Raw genomic sequence first — 14,810 nt, forward strand, 5'->3', positions numbered from 1 at the left:
AAGGGTCACATCCAACTTATGGCTGTAAGAATTTGAGGGTTGTCCAGAGAGATATCAATATGATGTAGACATAACTGTGCTTTGTTAATTACACACATACAATACACCATCAAAGACTCTGTCTGTTCTTAAAGTACGTTTCATGACACTCAATAAACACTACATTAACACTAATGAACTATGTTGTTGTTAGATTAGGTTTTCCTCAGATCTTAGTCAGACTTAACTAATTAACCCAAATGCTGTGTTTTGCATAGCACTGACTCATCATTCCAATGAAACTGGAGCTCCTCTTAGGAATTTATTTCACTGCACTGTCCATAAATAGTGTTGGCCATTCAACACAACTTTTATGGGAGATGCTTCCTAAAAACCCAATGTTTAACTTTGTTATATCCATTTGATTGTGCAGACTCCATCACAAGATTTTCCACCTCCACTTCTCCATCATTTCAATTGGAGCTGTGCAAATGGCTCCAAGTTCACATATTAACATCACTTCATTTAAGGGACATCACCAACGCTGTATTCTATAGGTGCCACTGCAGGATAGCAGTATAAGCCTGAATGAGTGCTGTGTCACCGGTGTGAGACGAGGAGCCAGTAAAGCTGAGAGGACGTGTGACTGACAGGGTACAAGCTCCTATTAGATGTTATATTTAAAGTGCCTTGTCCAATCAAAGTGTCACTCACAGTGCGAGGGGAGGGTCGTGATGTAATTTCTTTCACTGACTGACGGGTAACAAGCTCCTATTAGCCCTCTGTCAGTCACACAGCCGCTGTTTGTTGCTCTCCGCTTGTGTTTTGTTTGTCCGCTGCCATGTTGCCTCAAATGTGCTTTTCTTTTTTTTTTTTTTTTCTATTTCATGCCTCGTGACAGGAACAAGAAAAAACATTTATGTGACTGTTTCTTTTCTGTCAAAAGGGAAATGGTGCAAAACAGCTGGTAAAGGCCATTGAATGGCTTCCTTTAGGATGTAATGAGATGCTGAGAGTCCAGCTAATCTCTATTCTTCTGTTTAAGTCCAGTGTTTAGGCAGGGACATGAATATCTGCTGGGTAAATGGCTTTTCCCTCTGCCCTGGAAGCAGTCTGTTCACTTCAAAGGCTGAGGGGGAAATGCAGTGTTACTTCTCCTTTCTCCCTCCCCTCTAAATCCCTGTCTTCATTTCATTTTATTTTATGTCTTTTCCAAAAAGCCAGACATTTCACTATTCTGTGTTTATACGACTTAGAAAAGCGGTGGTGCGACAGCCCTGGGAATCCAGGTACAGCAGGGAGGATGTAGGAGAGAGGGGGCATCTTTGAAAATGAATGCAGAGTAGTGGATCCGAAAGGCAGTGCTCGGACAATAAAGGGCTAATCCGTGAAATCTGTCCGGGTCAAGGGTCAACTTCCACCCAGCCATGTGTGTCTAGGTGTGTGTGTGTGTGTGTGTGTGTGTGTGTAGGGGGGGTGGTGGAGATTAACTTAAGGGGCCTGTGAAGAAAATAAGGGGAAAGTTAAAGGAGGTGTTTATCCTCTTTAAACTCACTTCACAGCCAACACACTGGGGGAACCTCGAGTGGGGAAGTACAGAGGGGGAATTGCTCTTTTGCTCAGCAGCGCGCGCACACACACACACACACACAAACAATGCATATGCTAATCATTGTGAATTTTAATTAAGTTTTACCCGGTTTGCAATCAAACAGAAAACACATACAGTAATTGTGCTTCTTCTTTAGAGAGCGAGCAGCTGCTTCATATAGACGTTTTTATTAAAATGCCCCGCTCTGTGTTTGTGCGCTTGCATTCACTGTACACATGTTAACGGGTTATCATTTGATGAAGACCTTTGATTGTCTGGATGAAGCATGAACACGTCAGCATGTTACAGAATGGAGCCTTTTATGACTTTGCCCTCAACTGGTCATGTAGGAAATGACTGGAAGGAGGAAGTTCTCTCAATGGCAAAACTTGGCACGCATTTAGTTCCCTCAATCCAATTCACAAAAACAGTTTTATTAATCAAAGTTTAGAAACTAAAGTTTAATTTTTAGCTTGAAAATTATTTAAACTCATGGAGATCAACAGCGTTCATAGATTTAAAATGGGAAAAGAAATAAGGGAGATATTTTACTAAGAGAATCTAATGTCACAGTTGAACAAATAAATCTAATTATTATAAATAAATTATATTAACACAGACAATGGTTAAAATTTGATAAATACAGTAAGACTTATAAATTTGTGTAAGTGATTCCATGTCAAAATTAATTTCTTACGAAAAAGTAGAAATCAAGAACCTATTTTCTTCGACTGTGTTACTTTATTTTTCATTGAAGGTGTTTTATAACAGAAGAGATTGATTTTTTTTCTGCTGATTCATTAATAACTAATAGCTCATTAATCTCACACACTTTAAACCCCAAACATAAAAAAAATAGTATTTGCTCAGATAAAATGACAGGTTGCACCTCACCTTGTAAGAGTTTCTCTGGTCACTGCAGGTGCGTTGAGAAGGAGTTAAGAAGGTCAGGGGTCAAATGTCAAGGGTTTAGGGGCTGTAAATGCTCCCACTGGGCCTGACACCTGTCACACATGTGGGAGGTAGCATAAGCTGTCAGTGTGTGTGTGTGTGTGTGTGTGTGTGTGTGTGTGTGTGTGTGTGTGTGTGTGTGTGTGTGTGTGTGTGTGTGTGTGTGTGTGTGTGTGTGAGAGAGAAGAAGGACCTCAGCAGCACATGGGAACAGTGGGAACGGGGGTAGAAATGAAGGAAGGCATGTGCAGAATGTGATGGGTTTGAAATCACTTTAAGAGCGTGTCCAGTGTGTGTGTGTGTCTGTCTGTCTGTCTGTTTTTGCTTGCACGTGTGTGTTTTCAGAGTGCAGCAAAGCACCTTGCGTACTGCACCTGTACGTCGGGCTCAAGTTACCTCACAGGGACGTTAAGGGAGAGGGAAAGAATGTGTGTATTTCTGTCAGCCTGTGGCCCACACACACTTCATGCAGTGGAATAAATGGTTCCCTCCTGTGGGAATTAAAGCACAAGTGAAGTCATGTAGTTATAGTAAATTAGGACTTGATCCTGTTTCTTTACTTTCAATGACTTCAGCTTTTGTAGAGAAAAAGCAGAGAAAAAAGTTTTCATTCTAAATTAATAGGTATTTGTATTGCATACCTTTTTCTCCATTGTATGCAATACAAATACCTATTAATTTAGAATGAAAAAAACTTTTTTCTCTGCTTTTATGTTATTCAAAATATCCAGTCTTGTGTTATTACAGGAAAACCCTGGTATTTGTATTTTTGCTACTGTTGGTCGGTCATTGTGGTTACTAAGTGCTTACTTGAGTAAACATGGGCTCTAAAGCTACAACTATAAGACTGACACCTATGTTTGAACTGCAAACAAATCCCTGTGTCCCCTGTGCCTATTAATCCAATCTAGAGCACAGACATGTATAACCAAAAGAAATCCAGCACTGCATTTATGAAAATGGCTTCTCTCCATCCTGGGTCTTTTCCCCACAGTTTGGTAAACAGCAAATTAGACTCGACAAGACATGAAATTGTTGTTTTGACTGGTGTCAGGCAGCTACAGTACCCGTTTGTCTCTGTGACAGTAAAGCTGTGAACCAGTCTTCACTTAGCTTTAACAGCTTTGTAGATCTGTTGTAACACACACAGGATCAGATTTGCATTGAGAGGGTGATGTAGGATTTACCTTTTCAAAATAGCAAAAACTAGAGGTGTATAGTAATGTTCTAATATTATTGAAAAGATGTTAACTAGAAATTAATATTATATGATTGTTATTATTATTATGATTATTATATTGTTTTTTTATTCTAACTAAATAATAAAAGCTAAAACATTAAACATCAGATTAACATTAACATTAAATAAAACATTAAAATGGAAACTTTTTTTTACAGGAAACACATTAATCCTTGTTTAGAACATTTAGATGAAAACCTATTTCCAATAGTATGTTAAAAGTTGTACCACAGCATTGGGGCGACTAGTGTGAAGTTCAGAGTAGTGAACACACAAAATCCTGCCACACAATATGTAGACGTTCAAATAGAATTTACTGCTTTTTCCTATTAAAAAAAAAATTATAGTCAATATGAGGTTTAATGTTCATGAAGGTCTCAAGATCATTGATCAGTGATTGTCGTCTCATAACGTGCAATGTGTGTCAGTGTTTTCTGCTTCGTGTGGACATTTTCTATCGGGTGCATGTGTGTACGATCATTGAAAACGCCCAAAGCCTTGTAATACAACATTAATGGTAATTAATAAGTCAGGAAATGGCAGAAACACCTCTGTCTACATCATTCACGGTTTGGAAAAATGCCATTTTTTCTGTGTACAGTATAAGTGTGTGTATGTGTGTACAAGCCATGCACTAAGTGGGATAATAATACAGTGACCCCAGGAGGCAAAGTGATTAAATTATAATCAGTGCGGATTAATTAATCTATAATATTTATTCCTATTATGCGAGAGGAGAGGAGGCGCGGAGCTCAGAAAGGTTATGTGCGCACGCTCCTCGCTCTTTGTCTCTGTGAATAGCGACGCTCGGGGGCGGGAGAGGCGACAAGGCCCCCTTGACAACGCAGGCAGAAGGTTATTGCTGATATCAAACGCCCTGCATGCAATTATCTGTCACAACAAATAATTAAGAGGGCTGATAATGAGGAAATTAACATTTCCATTGTGGAGATGCTTTATTGTCTGCCTGGGTCACTGCAGAGGTGGTTTCGAGAGTGAATAAATTTTCTTGTGTGTGAGTGTGTGTTGTCATCTTGAGAGACTGATAAGCAGACAAGCGCGAGGGTGTATCACAGAGTGTGTGTCTTTACGTGTGCAGGCATTTTTGTGCCGCATGCAGACGTCACAGATTCATTTTCCTAATGCATGTTTGGAAAGTGAAATTCTCTCTGCTTTTTTCTTTACCAGTGGCACATGATGATGAGTAAATTAACCCCTCAGTCATTTGGTACAGTAGTTTCTTCACATTGTGCAGCTAATGTGAAATTTTGGTTAATGTTTTCCCGCAAGAATGCAAAGTTTTTGTTTATGAGAAAAAAGGACGGGGTAAATTCATCATATATCTGTTTCCTGACATATAAAATAATAATTAGAGACATAATTAGCCTATTAATGCATAATAAAGTATATTTTATTTACCATTTTATTTACCAAATGCTTGCTTACATCTACACATACATTTCTAGAAAAGTTGGCTATTACAGTAAATACATTGTTGCAAATAGTCTTGTTAATAATTTATTATTTGCTGGTTTGTTCATCAAAATTCAATATTTTTAATCCACCCCTACTAAATAATTGTTGCCATTCCAATCAATGTTCAAGAACGTGGACAAAAAGAAAGAGGGTGGACAACTTTGACAATGAACCCAAATCACAATATGAATCTCAGGTCTCCATAGTAACTGTCTGTTTATAAAGTCAGAGGAAGAAGCGAGGACGGAGGACAGAGAGAGAGAGAGTGGTCGGGACCATAGTGTTGGATGAGCTGGGGGTGGGTGGGCATGTTGGGGATCTCTTGGTGGGGAGTTTTCACAGGAACTTGACCCCCAGACACACACACACACACACACACACACATACACAGACACACACACACACACACACACACACACACACACACACACACACACACACACACACACACACCCTAGAAGGGCTGGGGTTGCCATGTGTTTTGACTGACACATATTTGAAGCTCTGTGTGCAGCCAAGTTTAGCTGTGTGTGTGTGTGTGTGTGTGTGTGTGTGTGTGTGTGTGTGTGTGTGTGTGTGTGTGTGTGTGTGTGTGTGTGTGTGTGTGTGTGTGTGTGTGTGTGAAAAAAATCCTGGCTTTTGAACTTCTCCTGATTGACACAAATGGGTTCTAGACACCCCCCAATAGGTTTGTCTAAGTAAGTGTGTGTGTGTGTGTGTGTGTGTGTGTGTGTGTGTGTGTGTGTGTGTGTGTGTGTGTGTGTGTGTGTGTGTGTGTGTGTGTGTGTGTGTGTTGGTAGCTCTGCTCCTCCAACCCCTGCGGTTTATATTGAGGGTCATTTTAATACCCCAACATGTTTAGGAAGAGGCAATGACACCACATTGTTTCCCCACAATGGAGGGCAGACGGAGGGAGCTGGAGGTCAGAGGAGGGGGCGCAGGACAAAAAGGAAGAGCAGGCGCTCACAGCTCATCTCCTTTCACCCGCCATGTCTAGACGCTGATGTTCCACACAGGATTTCAGAAGAAAAGCAAAAGATGGAAAGAGAAGGGACAGGAGGAAAGAAAGGAAGCAGTGGAGGAGGGGTGGGAGGTGGCTGGCCTTGTCCGGTGGTCTGAAGACAGTCTTGACAGAACAGGAAAAGGATGATAAAGGTCAAATAGGTCATGATAGGGTCTGTATGTGATGTGTAGGTAGGGGCTGATCATGAGAAATGCCTAATAATGTCTTGAAGTAACTAACTATCTTTAAAGTGCAACTTTTACTGTAATTAAAGGGTAAGTAAAGGGTTTTGTAATAGCTTCATATTTACACTGTAATTAAATTTGAAATCTTCTTTTTTTAAAATCTTTTAACCAAAAATGTTTATATATATATTTTTTTTATTTAGACATTGAATTGATCTGATAAAAAACAAAATACTACAAACACGTCAACACAATAATTGAGACTTAAAATTCCTTATTATTATTAGTTGGGTTTATAGTGAAAACTTGCCTGTAGTACATATTAAAATAGTACATGGTTGTTTATTATCAATAACAAAAACAATGTGAAGCAGGAGGATGGTTGGTGTTGACATAACGTTTCCCACATCGTCTTGGAACTGTAATTCTCTATAGCAATACGCAGAAGTAAGGTTTGCACAGTAATAACATTTATATTTTTGTATATTATATCTACCTCATAATAATGTTAAAACATGTTATAGTAGTTTCATGTACGTTAAAATCTTATTCATGGAAAAGTGTTTTGTTTACAACCTCAAAACTGAAAATTACAAGGAGCATTTAAAGGCAACATCATTAACATAAATGTCAGACAATAAATGCAGTATTTTTACATGTCGTCTACAGGACTGTGTAATTATGAATAGCTTTAGTTTTTATTGTCTGATATGCAGTTATAATTCTACATGTGCAACACATTTAATGACACTGTCCTGACCTCAAACCAGACTGAGAAAGTCTTCACTTAAAACAGTCAGAGGATAAGAAAGAAACCAAAAATAGGACAGTAACAGAAAGATGACGTGTCTTTTAATGTGCAGCACCATTGTACAGTGTGTGTGTGTGTGTGTGTGTGTGTGTGTGTGTGTGTGTGTGTGTGTGTGTGTGTGTGTGTGTGTGTGTGTGTGTGTGTGTGTGTGTGTTTTGGTGGATTCTGGGGGCAGGTGGCAGCAGTTCCAGGGGGGCTGGTGCAGGGACCCCCCAGTCTTCACCAAATCCTTATTTTAGCCCTGTACTAACTTGTCCTGTCCAATAAACCTTTCACCCTGAGGGCTGTAAATCACCAAACAACTGGTGTGGTTGGCCCTGCCACCCACTGTGACATGCCAGCAGGCGGGCGTAAAACGGGCATGTCAAATGCCATCAGAGAGGAAGCTCTAGAGTTTCCCCTCCTGCAGAAGCTGAGCATTAGCCCACCGAGGCCTCCAGTGCTCAAGACAAAATGGAAAATATTTATAATATTTATTTCATTTAACAAGTAAACAAGTCATTTATATGATATAATGGTAAAAGAAAAGCAAAAGGTGTGGAAAGAACTCTAACAACAACTACAGAACAACATCATAAAGAAAACGAAAGCCAGACCCAATCCAGACTTTATGTTGATACTCGTGGGGATAGAAGTACTAGAGATATTGTTAGAGTAAAATAATGAATTACTGTACCAGCACAGATTAAAAATTTTAAACCAAAGTTATGTAAGTGTATCAGTTCCTTTAATTGTTAGCATTGTTAAAAGGATCTAGTGTAATCAGTTTATCTCTAGGTCCAAGTGCTTCAGTAGACAAGACAAATTGATCATTATACAATTGTGAGCAGTTTAGATTATATGCATAGTTTTTTTATAAAAATGCATGTTCTTCTTCTCAGGCTTTTCATGATCTGTTCTACTTTTCAATGTGATGCTGCTAGTTAGACAAATGGGAAATATTATAATAACGGTTTGCATATGGGTGAAGCCATATGTCATTTAAGTGAAGCTGATGATTCTATTGGTTTCGGTTATTGTTAAAATGGTACCGTCAACTCAATCACTTAGTAACGTCAACGTCAATATTTACTAAATATATTAATTATTATTATTTATTGGGCCTCTAATGGCAAGAAAATGAAATTATTTATAAAATTATGTAGTTTTCTCTTAAGCAAAGTGCATAATTAACTTAAAACCAATCTTTAAAAATGTTTTGTTTTTGTTTTTTTTATCATAACTAAATTGTATAATTTCTATTAAAGTACTAAACAGGCACGAGGCACGTTTTTCTTGACAGAGACAAGTTTGTTTGTGTTTTAAATCTCCCACACCAACGTTTTCTCTCCCTCTTGGCCGCTCACTCAGTCGCTTCCCCTCCTCCTGTCTGTTTTCCTGCTGTCACGTCTGCTGACGAGCTGTATCTTCTCACTCTCCCCTTTTCTCTCTGCTTCCCTCTGTGTCAGCGTGGCCCCTTATTTCCATATGAAAGTGCATACGGGGCGGCGGTGGTCCCCGGGGGTGCGTACACAGACCGTGCGCTGCCCCATTCAGCTCCCATTTCCTCTCCGACTGCGAGCCCTCACTGAATCAATCACGGCCCAGGATCATTCGATCACACCAATACACATTCCCCAAAACAAATAAATATAGTAATTTAATGTCAGTTCAGTGCACTTATCTATCTATCTATCTATCTATCTATCTATCTATCTATCTATCTATCTATCTATCTATCTATCTATCTATCTATCTATCTATCTATCTATCTATCTATATATATATATATATATATATATATATATATATATATATATATATATATATATATATATATATATATATAGTACGAACTCACAACACAAGTCATCAAGAACTTGCAGAATTCAAAAGAAAATTGCAAACACAACACGATCTCTTGGAGCAGATTCACGTTTGTGTACGTAAACACACACATGCTGCACGGTAGTCAGCGTCTGTAAATAAATGGGACAGCACTTAGAGAAGTGCTTCACCTAATTAGCAATCAATTAGCTTGTTACCAGCAGCGGTAATTACCTTTTTTAGAGCCAGAGACGAGTGCAGCTGCTGCCACCAATAAAACCCGCAGCCTTCTCCACGGCCCTCCACACCTAACAAGCCCTGTCTCAGAGAGAGTTATAGGCCAAGTGGAGCAGCCAATGTGTGTGTGTGTGTGTGTATGTGTGAGGAAAGTGTCTGTCGCAGGCAGGGGGCCCAGCAGAGCAAACACAGTCCCCAAGGGGCCTCTCTCTTCTCCCTTTCTAACGGGCTTAAATCCTGTTTTAATGAATATAGGGTCAAGCTAAATGGGAAATCCATCATGGCAATAAAAGGAGGAGGCTTGAGTCGGGGAGGGTCTCACATTTGAATGGGCTGACTTTTGACGTATGGGACAGTGTTATGGATCCAACTTCTGCCTCTTTAGATTTTGATCGTGCTCGCAGTGCAACAGCATCTTAATTTTATGCGAACGTTGGAATAAATTCTAGTGTTTTTACAGATCCTCAGACATTTCCTCTACCTCCACCTTTAGGTTGGTGTTGTAATGACATCTGGCAGATTCAAAGGTAAACTACTGTAAATGAACAACCAAAACAGTGTTAGCTTGACTAAGCCCACGTTGGTTTGCCCACAGTAACATTTGAAGAGTTCAAATTTGTCCACATTCAATTCAGTTTTGAAGTGAAGACCTTAAGGATTTTTAAAGAGGGAAACCTCCAGCAGAACCAGGCTGATGGTGCGCAACCGTTTGCCTCGACTAGTTGGGTTGAGTAGAAAGTTTTTGTAGTTATTTTCCCATCATCGGCATTGTGAGCGTGTTTGCATACTGATGGACAGGTTTCTTTTTGCCATTAAATAAGATAGTAGTACATAGTTTGACTTCTCTGTGATGTGTTCAATAATTTATTACATCCAGTGTGTCAGAAGGTGTAGAAACAAATCTGCATCATTCTTGCAATGTTGCAAATCGCTACTATGCAGATGACACTCAGGTTTACAGACTGTGACTGTTTCACTAGGTGACTATAATCTTTTTGCCGGTGCATAGAGCAAATAAAAAGAGATGAAATTCCTTCAGTTAAATAAAAACAAGCCAGGAATGAGTGTTTTTAGTCACAAAAGGACGAAAAGTTTCTGCTTAACTCAGTTCAAACATAAAAAGAAAACACAAAAACTCTGGTTTATCACCTCATACATATAAAGCAGAGTTTGAGGTTCAGCTCATTCAAAAGAGTTCTGAACACATCAGTGCTGTTTTTAAATTCTTACGGTGCACAACTTGAAATCAATTTCCTCAGTGATTCATCACTTAATCATTTTTTTCTATTAACTGTTCAGTGAAATTAATCCCCGTTAAGGGGATTCCTTCAGATGTATTTTCTGACCAACGCTGTGAAACCCAGACATGCCTCCTCTTCTCTACACTCCTCGTGTCCTCAAGCAACCAGGACACCTTCCTTTTCAAATTCATCTCCTTTAATCCACCGTGCTTTGCTTTCGCAGCTTTGACTATTTATTAAACGCAAACTTCGAATCCTTTAATCCTAAATGCAGCGCTTTATCCCCTGAAGCAGTGAGAAAATAAATCAGCATGTTTTTTTTTTTTCTTTCTCAGCAGCGCCAGGGTTCACATACGTATTTGGATGTGTGCCCCCTGTTTACGTGTAGCAGCATGTGGGCTAACAAAGGCCCCAAGTGACAACCAAGGTTAATCCTATATGTCGCCATTATGCGAGGTCAAGCTTCCTCGCCATATATTTAGTGTGTCATTAATTTCCAACCTGCTACTGCTGCGGTGAGAGGGAGCTGCCACTGCTCAGGTCCCCCAGTGCTCGCACACGTATGCAGATGGAGACACACACACACACACACACACACACACACACACACACACACACACACACACACACACACACACACACACACACACACAATGACTCGCTACATTAGCTAAATGGCCGGAGCGCCGTCTCTCTCTTTTCCTCTCTCTAATGAGACAGGTCTCTGGATCATGTAGTCTATTCATCATTCTGCTTGTTCCAATCTGGCTCTTCTTTTATCAGGGTTTGGTCGGAGTGCCGAAGTCATCACAGGCGACATAAATCACCTGTCACCATAGGTCCCTGTGCTCCCATAATGCTCTATTAGTGGTTTCAAAGCTATTATTGACAAAAGCAGTGGCCAGGTATTATGACCACAGCGGCCGCCTCCATTCCTCTTCATCTATTTTATAGAGCTTGTTTATTGTCCACCATTTTCTTGTAGCCTTTTAGTGTTTTGCTACTTTATTACAGAAGAGATTAATAAAAGTCAAAGCTATAATTTGAACCGACTTTAGCCATGTCCCTGTTTACAGCTTCAACTCTGTTCACTGTTTGGCCAGATCGTAGCACACCAGTCACCGCTGCAACATGCGTTTTTTACTGTAGATGTTTTTAGGTGCTGCAAGATAAAAATGGAGAGATCACACTCGTTTCTCCACCGCTCTTATTTAGGATTCTGGCTGGCTGCGTCTTCTTGAAAAGCCTCAGGCAAAGTAATATTTACAGATTTCAGAAGTTGAAATATGGTTTGAATAATGTATTAAACATATGGGGACTATTTGTTACCACAGCACAAATGTCGGCCAAATAGTTTTACCTCAACACGTTGATGATGAACGTAAAACTGATGTTTTTGTTTGTGCTTTGATGTTCTTTATCTGGAGGATTCAATCCAGAAATAGTTTACCATTGCTGCTCCACACTAGCATCTACTGTGCTAAGAACAAAACTTTGTAGGAAGAGGGAGCTACCAGCTACAGTGTAGCTGAGGAACCCAGGAGAGGAGGGACACGGTGTGTTCGTAGTTGTGAGTTAGTTTTGGTTCCCATGAAACCATGTGAAATTAGTTATGGGGCCTCTGAAAAAGTTGAGATTAGGTTGAAAATGATGTAATTTGATCTCCTCACAAAACAAGAAAATGTGCAATATTAGAGGAAACCGTGACACTAAACACTAAAAATATTTCATGGTTTTCTCATATTGGTCACTTCGCTGAAGTTGTCCCATGAGAAACAGTATGAAGAAGCATTTAACCTCTTCAATCATGAGCAACCTCTTCTAAAACTAAAAAGATGCCTTTGCTATCTCTTTACATGAGAAACCGACCCCTCAGACCTCACATCTGCAGCCAGCCCCTCAGGTCTGATCAGAGAAGACAGGATGTGACCTCATCTGTACCCCGGTGACCCTAGGAAGTGCTTCAAAGCAAAATGAGAGTTCATCTAGGGAAGGCTCGCCCAAAAAATTAGGTTACTCTTTGACCCTGGGGGGGTTTGGGCTCGGTTTTCTTGACGATGAGCATTGTACAGTAAAGTGTGTGTTTATTCTGTGCAGCTGTGAGGCCCCCCGGGGGCTGCCTTTGTTTTCTCCTGCTTTAAAGTTCAGGTGGACTCCTTGGAGGCTGCAGATTTATCCTTCATGTTGTTCTACCACTAGGAAGGCATTTTCCTATTAGCAGCAGTGAGTTTACAAGCAGAACTTAACACAGCCAACATCTCTATCTATCGTGTGGCATCACTGTGTGCATCGGGAAAAAGCAAACAAATGGACCACGAGCACTTATCCTTAAAAGAAAACAGACCGACCACAGGATTTTGTGATGGTACACGTGGGACTTCAGCACAGTTTAAAATAGCTACACCACTAATAAATCCATCCTGGACTCTTTAGGAAGCACGTTTATGTACTTTAATGCATCCAGGCCTTTTCCTGATATGCCATGTGTATATATATAAGAGCAGGGAGAAATCTGGTAACTGAGCAAACCTCTTGTTGTGCAGAGGCGGCCGTGTTTTCTGGTTTTCCTGGTTGTCGTCCTCAGCGCTTCCTGCGTGTGCTTGTGTTTTCGCATTAGTGTGGTGCCAGTGACCCACAAAGACACAAAAGGAGCCACCAAGCAAGGGACGGAGGCATCCCCGAAGTGATGCACAGATCTGAGAGAAGTAGAGGAATGAGAGGTGGACAAAGACGGAGACATACGTTCTGAGAAAGAAAACAGACAGAAACAGAGTGAATGGAAAGCGAAAGAGAGAGAGAAAGAGGCTCTACCCATCGGTTCCTGGTCAGCTGCCAAGTGCACAGATCAGTCTGATGGGAACGCAGTCTGTACACCTGTTCAACCAGCTGGCCTCCACTACCTGTCTCAGTGGCAGCTTCACCCTCAGACACACCCACACAGTCATCGAGGTGGGGGATGGTCATGGGTGGAGGAGTTGGACCTGCGTATTCCCATGCATTTAAAATGTGGCATCAATAAAAGAAACAATGGAAAACATGTGCAGCAGGCGAGAGGTGTGGAGGCTTATTGTTCGTCAGACTCGTTAACGCTAATATGTAATTATGAGACAATGTTAAGAGGAAGAACAGTTATTGCCAAATTAAAAATTGAATATTTTTATGCTTTGAGGAAGCTTGAAGTGACGGCCTTAGTGTCAAGGGGAGAAACATAAAGGTAGAGATGGAAGTTGTGTGTTGCTGTCCGTTTAAAAAAAAAAACATGTCTGGGAAAGGATGAATAAAAAGAAAAGGAGATGAAATATTCCTTTCACTCTGTAAATTTTAAGGAAAAATAGGAAAAAGCAAAGGCAGGAATAAAAGAGGAAGGGAAATATGCACATGAATGAATGCACAGATGACCCCCGGCCCCTGCCCCTCCTCTGGGCGCCACAGATGTGCATGTGCGCCGGGTGATAAACGCCGAACCAATTGGAGCAGCACGGCAGCAGCCGTAATAAAAGGCCTAAATGGCATTTGCATGGTGTAATTACTGCTGGCTGGCCTGCTCTTTGTGTTGGCGGACACCGGGGTCCTGTTGAGAAATCATCCCTCAATGGGCGCTGGCGAAATGAGGTGCGAGAGGTGCGTCGGGGTCATGTTCGCGGCCGACTGCCGCTCCCGGAGCCAACGCCACCCCTCGGACCCGCGGCGCCGCTGCACCGGGCTGGAGGTGGCCCCCGGCTGCCCCCGCGTTGAGCTGCACACGTGGATGATGATGTTCTCGACATGGAGGATCGCGTTCATTCACCTGACACGCTGACACCAGCTGCCAAGGGTCGCTAATGTAAATCTGGGCAGATTAAAGGCCCGTTTGTGTGCGTTAGATGCCGGTTGACGCAGAGGAAGAGGCCGCGCGCGCGTGTGTGTGTGTGTGTGTGTGTGTGTGTGTGTGTGTGTGTGTGTGTGTGTGTGTGTGTGTGTGTGTGTGTGTGTGTGTGTGTGTGTGTGTGTGTGTGTGTGTGTGTGTGAGCGCCTCCGTCTCAGAGCTTCCCTGAAGCAGACTCCAAACAAACCTCGCCGACTCCCACCCGCCTGCGCTGCTCATGATTCATTGTACGCTGGGAGCAGAAACCCCCCAGCTTGGCGTTTTTATGGAGGCTACCTATTTAGCAACCTTGTCGACTCGTAGCCGGGGTTTTGTGTCAGACGGTGTGAAACCGATCCAGTTACGAAGTCGATGTTAAAGCGAGTCTGAGGTAAAATTCCAAGCCTTTTTTCATGTTTTTAGTCCTAATAGCATCAAAGAAACCA

General features: G+C 41.3%; 1 long non-coding RNA gene across 3 annotated transcripts in view; it reads left to right on the forward strand.

The window, feature by feature from the left end:
- The window catches only part of LOC121202723 (uncharacterized), an 83,034-nt gene that overhangs the window by 41,844 nt on the left and 26,380 nt on the right, over positions 1 to 14,810 (forward strand). Inside the window, exons 3-4 of one of the 3 annotated variants that reach the window (XR_008693221.1) lie at positions 12,382 to 12,532; positions 13,138 to 14,367. The exons of 1 other annotated variant lie outside the window; for it this stretch is intronic. This is a non-coding gene — a long non-coding RNA (uncharacterized LOC121202723). Of the gene's footprint in view, positions 1 to 12,381; positions 12,533 to 12,617; positions 13,083 to 13,137; positions 14,368 to 14,810 lie in introns of those variants that run through there. One more of the 3 variants, XR_008693222.1, reaches the window with a different exon arrangement.

The sequence above is a fragment of the Betta splendens genome, chromosome 2, assembly GCF_900634795.4.
Source record: "Betta splendens chromosome 2, fBetSpl5.4, whole genome shotgun sequence".
Lineage (NCBI taxonomy): Eukaryota > Metazoa > Chordata > Actinopteri > Anabantiformes > Osphronemidae > Betta > Betta splendens.